An 8,142-nucleotide genomic window follows, 5' to 3' on the forward strand; every position below is an offset into this window, starting at 1 on the left:
GTCCAGCCCGGATACACAGGAAGCCATGCTATTGGGCTCAGAATAGCCTCATTCTGCTGCCATGGCCACTTCACTCATAGATCCATTGTGCCAGCAAGGGTGTGGTTGAAGACAGAGGCTGAGTCAACTGGCTGAGTCATTTTATATGAGGTATTTGTATCTGTCATTTTGCTATTTCTTGTCTTTATGTCGTGCCTATTTTTGTTTTTCTGTTCCTTCATTAATACCTTCTTTAGTGTTAAGAAGAATTTTCCAAATTACCATTTTAATTGTCTTCTCATTCCTTTTAACATGTAATACTTATACACTAATATATGTTATAATAAATAAACAAATGTTTAGTTATTTTCTTAATGGTTGTTCTGGGGGTTACAAATAATACCTTAGTTTATAGTAATCTAGTTCAGATTAGAACCCATTTAATTTCAATTGTATATGAAAACTTGGTTCCCAAATAATTCCATTCCCTCCACCTTTCTTTCTTTCTTTCCTTTTTTTTTTTTTTGGTTTGTTTGTTTTTGCTTGTACAGATTGAGTTGTGCCTTTGTTGGCTGCCCATTATTTTTCAGCAAGGGACATCATGTTTTATGAACCATAACTCTCTACAGCTCTACACCTCTCTGCAGGGCAGGTGTTCCTGGGTACCATTTTGACCTTACTGCTTGGTGCATCCATGTGATTTCTTCTTCTTTTCTTTTTTTCTTTCTTTTTTTTTTTTGTGGGCGGAGGGGTCAGGGCTTGAAACCAGAGGTGCTTAACTACTGAGCTACATCCCCAGGTTTATATATATATATATATATATATATATATATATATATATATATATATATATATATATTTTTTTTTTTAAATAGGTTTTGGTAAGTTGCTCAGGGCCTTGCTAAATTGCTGAGGCTGCCTCAGCCTCAGGAGCGGCTGGGATTACAGGTATGTGTCACCACACCTGGCAAATCTTCATGATTTCTGATAGATGAGTGATGCCACTCAGCTTGATTATTTCTGGTTCCTACTACATACAGTGCTAACCCAGTTCAATTATGTATCACAGTATCCTCTACTATTAGTCTGGCCTGCAGAAGAGAGCCACCACGGAACTTAGTAGTTCTGGTGTCCTTCACTACACATTCCTATTGTTGGCAGATGACATATCCACCTGCAGAACATAGTCATCTGGAGGGTTTTCTCTTCTTTCATTGTGTATCCACACCAGCATGTCCATTTCCCTGAGTGCTTTTCAAAAGTTAAGATAGCATTTGTATTCATAAAATTCACTTTTAAAGTGGAAAGTTCAGTGATTTTCAGTATATTCACAAGGTTGTGCAACAAGTTCCACAATCAATTTTATAGAATATTCATATATATTCATATGAAGTTCATCATTTAAAAAAATTTTTTTGTAGTTGGTAGATGGACAAAATGCCTTTATTTTATTTATTTTTATGTGGTGCTGAGGATCAAACCCAGTGCCTCACACATGCTAGGCAAGCACTCTGCCACTGAGTCCCAGCCCCAGCCGAAGTTCACTATTTTAAAGTGTACGATCAAGTGATTTTTAGTATATCCACAAGGTTTGTACAACCAGCACCTCAATCAATTTTAGAATACTTTCATAACCCTGTGTCTATTAGCAGTCACTCTCCATTCATCCCTCCCACCAATCCCTGGAAACTGATAATTTACTTTGTGAGTCTACAGATTTGCCTATAGTAGACATGTCTATTTATAAGAATCAAACACTATGTATGATTTGAACAAAAAGTTTATTCTGTGCTTCTCATATGTCATATAGGGGTTAAAACTGGAGAGAGGGATGGGTTGGAGATATTGGGACTTCTGTGGGCTTCATTCTGGAGAGGAGGGCACCAGGTAGAGGGCGGGCTTTAGAGTTTTGCTTGGAAGGAGGGTAGATGAAGGGGCTTACAGTGGGGGCCACAAGTTAGGAAGGGCCCCAGACAGTCCACATTCTCCTGAAGAGTTAAGTAAGGTGCTTCAGCCTCGCGGGCAGCGAAGAACGGCGGACAGTGGACTTAATAGTCTAGCCCAGAGCCGAAGAGTTCACTTTGCAGTTTGGCCCAACAGGCGAAGGGGATTCTTCACCACCAGTTCCACGGACAGCGCCCTGTAGATGTGGTGCAGCACATCTCGAATGGGTCCCATGCCTAAGTCAGTATTCATGACAACCTTGATCCCAGTGGGCGTTCCATAGTAATGGAGTTTGTAAAGGCTAGTTTGGAAGGCCAGGAAGCCGTCCTTCATGCTTAGCGGGGACGCCTTGCTGACAAACGAACAGATAGAGAATAGCAGCTTGTACTCCTCCTCTTTGGGGATCCCTACTTGCCTCTTGTGGTGCCACTCACTGTAATGCAGACACAGTCCATTCCAGTCAAATAGGTATAGGTTGTGGACAGTCATCTGCAGGACAGGGAATGTGAACCTCGTTCCAGGACAGCTCCACTCAGCAGGCTCGGATTCTCCTGGGCGATCCCGCCAACAAAGTGGTTAATATGTAGCCTTTTATGTCTACCTTCTTTCACTCAGCATACTGTTGCAAGGTTTGTACAAGTGGTAGCATGTATCAGAATCTCATCCTTTATCATAGTTGAATAATATTTAATTATATGGATATACCATATTTTGTTTATTCATTCCTCAGTTGATGGACACTTGGGTTATTTCCACTTTTTGTCTACTGTGAATAATGGTGCTATAGATAATTGTGTTCACATTTATTTGTGTGTGTGTGTGTGCGTGCGTGCGCGTGCGCGCGTGCATGTGTGTGTGTGCGCGCGCGCTGGGGATTGAACCCAGAGATGCTTTACCACTGAGCTACATCCCCAGACCTTTTTATTTTTTGAGACGGAGTCTCACTAAGTTGCTAAGGGTCTCACTAAATTGGTAAGCTAGACTGTGATCCTTCTGCCTCATCCTCTCAAGCTGCTGAAATTATATGTATGTGCCACCATGCCTGGCTCTTGTATGTTTATGTTTTGTATATACATATTTTCAATTCTCTTGGGTATATACCTAGGAATATAATCAGTAGCTGGATCAAATAGCAACTTTATGTTTAGCTTCATCAGCAATTGCCACACTGTTTCCAAAGTTGCTGTACTACTTTATGTTCCGATCGACTGACTGCGCATGTGGGTCACAGTATTCCTGCATCTTTGCCAACACCTGTTATTTCATTTTTTTTAAAAAAAATATAGCCATTCAAGTGAGCACGAAAGGGGTCTTATTGTTGTTTTGATTCGTATTTCCTTAATGACTCATGGTGTTAAACATCTTTTCATGTTATTGTTGTCCATTTGTACAACTTCAGAGAAAAGACTCCTCAAATCCTTTGCCTATTTTAAAATTGGATTATTTTATCTCACCGCATAAAGAGTTTTTTATATATTCTGGATATTAGATTCTTATCAGATATATGATTTGCAAATTTTCTCCCATTCTATGTGTTGTTGTTTCGCTTTTTTTTTTTTTTTTTTTTTTTTTGTTTTGTTTTTCTTCCTTTGTGCTGGGGATTGAACCTAGGGCCTCATACATGCTAGGCAAGCACTTTACCACTAAGCTACAAGCCCAGTCCTTTTTACTTTTTTTTTTGTGTGTGTTGGTGTGGTGTGTGTGTGTGTGGGGGCACCAGGGATTGAACCCAGGGGCACTTAACCACATAGCCAAACCTCCAGTCCTTGTTTATATTTTACTTAGAGACAGGGTCTCACTGAATTGTTTAGGGCCTCACTAAGTTGCTGAGGCTGGCTTTGAACTTGCAATCTTCCTGCCTTAGCCTCAACCTGAGCTGCTGGGATTATAGGTGTGTACCACCATGCCCAGCCCTTTTTACTTTTTACTTTTTTTTTTTTTTTTGGCACCCAGGATTGAACTCATCGGCACTTGACCATTGAGTCATATCCCAAGCCCATTTTTGTATTTTATTTAGAGACAGGGTCTCACTGAGTTGCTTAGTGCCTGGCTTTTGCTGAGGCTGGCTTTGAACTTGAGATCTTCCTATTTCAGCCTCCCAAACCGCTGGGATTATAGGTGTGCACCACTGTACCCAGCCCCCTTTTTGCTTTTTGATGGTATACTTTGGAGCACAAAGTTTCTTCATTTTGAAGAATTACTTGTTATATATCTTTCTTTGATTGCCTGTACTTTGATATCATATCTGGGAACCCTAATTGAAGGTTATTTCTAAGATTTTATACCTCTTACATGTAAGTTTATAGTTAATGTTGTGTTGATTTTTGTATATTGTGTGAGGCAGAGGTTCAATTTCATCTTTTTGCATGTGGTTATCCAATTGTTCTAAAACAATTTGTTGAAAAAACATTTCCTTCCTCATATAAATGTTTTGATATTCTTGATGAAAATCCACTGCCCATTGCTATGATTTGAATGTGTCTCCTCCAAAATTCAGGGGTTACCAATGTGATAATATTAACAGGTGGGTCCTTTAAGAGATAATTAGGCCATGAGAACTCTTCCTTCATAAATGTATGAAGGGTCTTATAAAAGAATCTTCACAGCTTTCATCTCTCTGCCCTTCCACCTTCTACTGTGTGAGGACCCATCATTTCTCCCCTTTAGAGGATGCAGATATAAGATGCCATCTTGGTAGCAAAGAACAGTCCTTGCTAGACAATAGGGCCTTGTTCTTGGACATCTTATCATCCAAAACTGTGAGAGAATAAGTTTTTGTTCCTTACAAATTACCCAGTCTCAGGTATTTTATCATAGCATTTGAAATAGAGTACGAAACCTTAAATGTTTAGATTTATTTTTGGACTTTCAATTCTATTCTATTGGTATGTCTATTCATATCGTTTTGGTTAATGCAGCTTTGTAATAAATTTCATAATTGGGAATTGAGTGCTTTACCTTTGTTTTTATTCATTATTGTCTTGGTTATTCAGGGTTCTTTGCATTTCATATGAATTTTGGTATCAGTTTGTTAATCTTCACACACACACACACACACACACACACACACACACAATCCATGGGCAGGTGGTTGATGAGGATTGCATTTAATTTGCAGATCAAATTGAAGATGATTACCATTCTAATATTACTAAGTCTTCCAATTTATGAATGCAGAATACCCTTCCATTTATTTAGGTCTTCTTTAATTTCTTTCAATGATGTTTTGTAGCTTACATTATACAGGTCTTGCACTCCTTCTGTTAAATTGACCACTAGGTATTTTATCCTTTTTTCTTTTTTATTTCCCTGAGCCTTTTAATCTTTTCCTTTATCATGTTATGAGATTTATGGCTTTCTGATTTTACTTGACATGGCTTGTCACTTTGACCATGCTTCCTCAGAACCATCTTACCAGCAAGTTTGCATAATTCTTGGGGTCCTTGTCAAAATATAAATCTTGTATTTTTGAAGAGTACACCTAAATTTTGTCCAATCTTCTGTTTTATCTTCTTCGATCAACCATCTTTATAATTTCATCCCAGGCTTACTCTCCTGTCTCCTTCAGCCTCTTCAGCCTATGCTGGTTAGATCTTTTTGCTCCTTATATAGTGTTATCTGGCAAATGGCCCCAACTGGGTTGTGCTGTAACTTAACCCCTATTATAGATTTGGTGAATGGGGGGAAGGTGAGGGCAGGTCCTGAAGCATCACATGTTGTCTAGTGGGAGAGGAGACTTTGTTTTGTTTTTCAAGCAAGGGGAACATATTTCTTTCAATAGGGAAGGTTGGCTCACATCTGAAGGCTAACAGGATCCAGAGGAATCTGGAAATTTAAGATTTTGGAGAACTTTAACCAAGATTTTCCCATACCAGGTGTCAGGGTCTGATTGTTTACCCCGAAAAGCCCTGTCCTTGGCATAGGAGACCTAATTTGGTTGGTAGTTTAATCTTCTATGAAACTTGGCTATACTGATTTAGCCTGAGTTTTATCCTCAACTTTCTGTGCCTTTCCCTTGCAGGCTGTGAAGGTATTTTTTTTTTTTTTCCATTTTGAGTACCCAGTATTGAACTCAGGGGCACTCAACCACTGAGCCACATCCCCAGCCCTATTTTGTAACTTATTTAGAGACAGGGTCTCACTGAGTTGCTTAGCACCTCTTCCTTGCTGAGGCTAGCTTTGAACTCAAGATCCTCCTGCCTCAGCATCCCAAGCTGCTGGGATTACAGGTGAGCACCACCGTGCCCGGCTGTGAAGATCTCTTTGCACGCTCTCAGGGACCCTCTGGTTTTCACACTTGGCTTTCAATTGTGGCAGTAATTCAGTCTTCTTGTTTCTTTTCCTAGAATTTCAATAGAGCTAAACAATAACCATCCAATTCATTGTCCTTATAGTACTATTTCTGCCATATATTGTACCAGTGAATGCATTTTTTTTTCCACTGGTTTATCATCCCAATTCGACACTGGTGAAAGTTTATTTGTTTACTTATTTTGGTACCAGGGATTGAGCCCAGAGGCACTTAATCACTGAACCACATCCCCAGCCCTTTTTATTTTTTATTTTGAGACAGGGTCTCACTAAGTTGCTTAAGGCTTTGCTCAGTTGCTGTGGCTGGGCTTGAACTTGCAATCCTCTTACCCCAGCCTGGCAAGTCACTGTTATTATAGGCAAGCACCACCACTCCCAGCTCATTGTTGAAAGTTTTAAAATATGATCTACCATGGACCAAAGGCTTCCTGTACTCCACTTATCACTGACAATATGGCTCTGAGTGGTGAGTGATCCAGCTCTGAAACCCCTCTTATATCTGATTTCTCAGACCTCTTTTGGCTCCAATTGTGGCAGTTTGGGTTTTCTAGGAAGCAGACTGAAAGAGACTTTTGTGTTCAGGATATTTATTTGAAAGAACTATTGGGCACAATACCTTTATTTTGTTTATTTAGTATTTTTACATGGTGCTGGGGATTGAACCTGGTGCCTCATATGTGCTAGGCAAGCATTCTACCACTGAGCCACAACCCCAGCCCTAGAAGAACTATTGGGATCAACATATGTGGATGGGAAGGGAAAGAAGAAAAGAATGGGGCAGAGAGAAAGTGGATTATGAGATGCAGGCTGACAGCCTCAATGAACCCCACACAGGGAGTTCTTGAGTACAAATGGCCCACAACAATATCCTGCACAGGGCTAAAATAGCCAAGTCTTTCTATCTTTGCCTTGACCATCATTGGATTTGGGTCACTTAGGAAGGGCACATATTCTTGGCAAGGTTGTTCTCTGTAGGTTAGACAAACCTTGAAGAAAATGATAGCTGACAGCTATGTGCTGACAGCAGTCTTCACAGTTGGGTAACAAGTCCTCCCTTGTAGGGAGACCTGGCCAATACACCTCAATGTCCACCATAAATTTCAGGTCTGCAACTTACTCTCAATTTTTTCAGGTAAAAATTCATTATGCTGGGCTGGAGATAAAGCTTATCTCTTACCTAGCATGTGTGAGGCCCTGGGTTCATTCCCTAGCCTTCAAAAGCAAACAAAACAAACAACAACAACTATGAGTACAACTTTTTGAAATATTTTTTATTAGAGAGAGAAAATTTTTTAATATTTATTTTTTAGTATTCGGTGGACACAATATCTTTATATTATTTTTATGTGGTGCTGAGGATCGAACCCAGTGCCCCGTGCATGCCAGGTGAGCTACCGCTTGAGCCACATCCCCAGCCCAATGGTACAACTTTTAATAGGTTTAAAATACATGCATTCTAGATAAATAGCTTTTTAGAAAATAAACACCCATCAATTAAATGTGACTAAAGAAACATCTGAATGAGCCTCCTATTACTGATGTTGATAAAAAGATAAAAATTCATTTGAAAGAGTAATACAGAGTCCTAGAAGAGTTAGTGGGCGATGACTGAAAAGGTGAATTGAAAATTCACCTTTGTGTATGCAATACAATTTATAATCCTTCACAATAGGGCAAGAAAGGAAAATGTCTATTTTATCACAGCTAGACCGGTCTTCAACTTCACCTCACCTTAGTCTATGACAGAAATGTAAAGTCTCTTGGGTTATTGTCCGGAGCTGCCACATGGGAACCAAGCGCCCCTTAGCCTTGAGCGATGAGAGTGTGGAGATGTGGCAAGTCAGCCATGGGCTGTGTGTGTGTGTGAACTAGGAGCATTGGGCACACAGGGTGGACTGAACCACTTTG

The 8,142-nt window shown here is 39.8% G+C and overlaps 1 pseudogene; it reads right to left on the reverse strand.

Moving 5' to 3' along the window:
- Positions 1-2,055: 2,055 nt before the first annotated feature.
- On the reverse strand, positions 2,056-2,412 carry LOC114082107 (trafficking protein particle complex subunit 1 pseudogene; annotated as a pseudogene).
- Between the last annotated feature and the right edge of the window lie 5,730 nt (positions 2,413-8,142).

This window comes from Marmota flaviventris, chromosome 2 (assembly GCF_047511675.1).
Source record: "Marmota flaviventris isolate mMarFla1 chromosome 2, mMarFla1.hap1, whole genome shotgun sequence".
Classification (NCBI taxonomy): domain Eukaryota; kingdom Metazoa; phylum Chordata; class Mammalia; order Rodentia; family Sciuridae; genus Marmota; species Marmota flaviventris.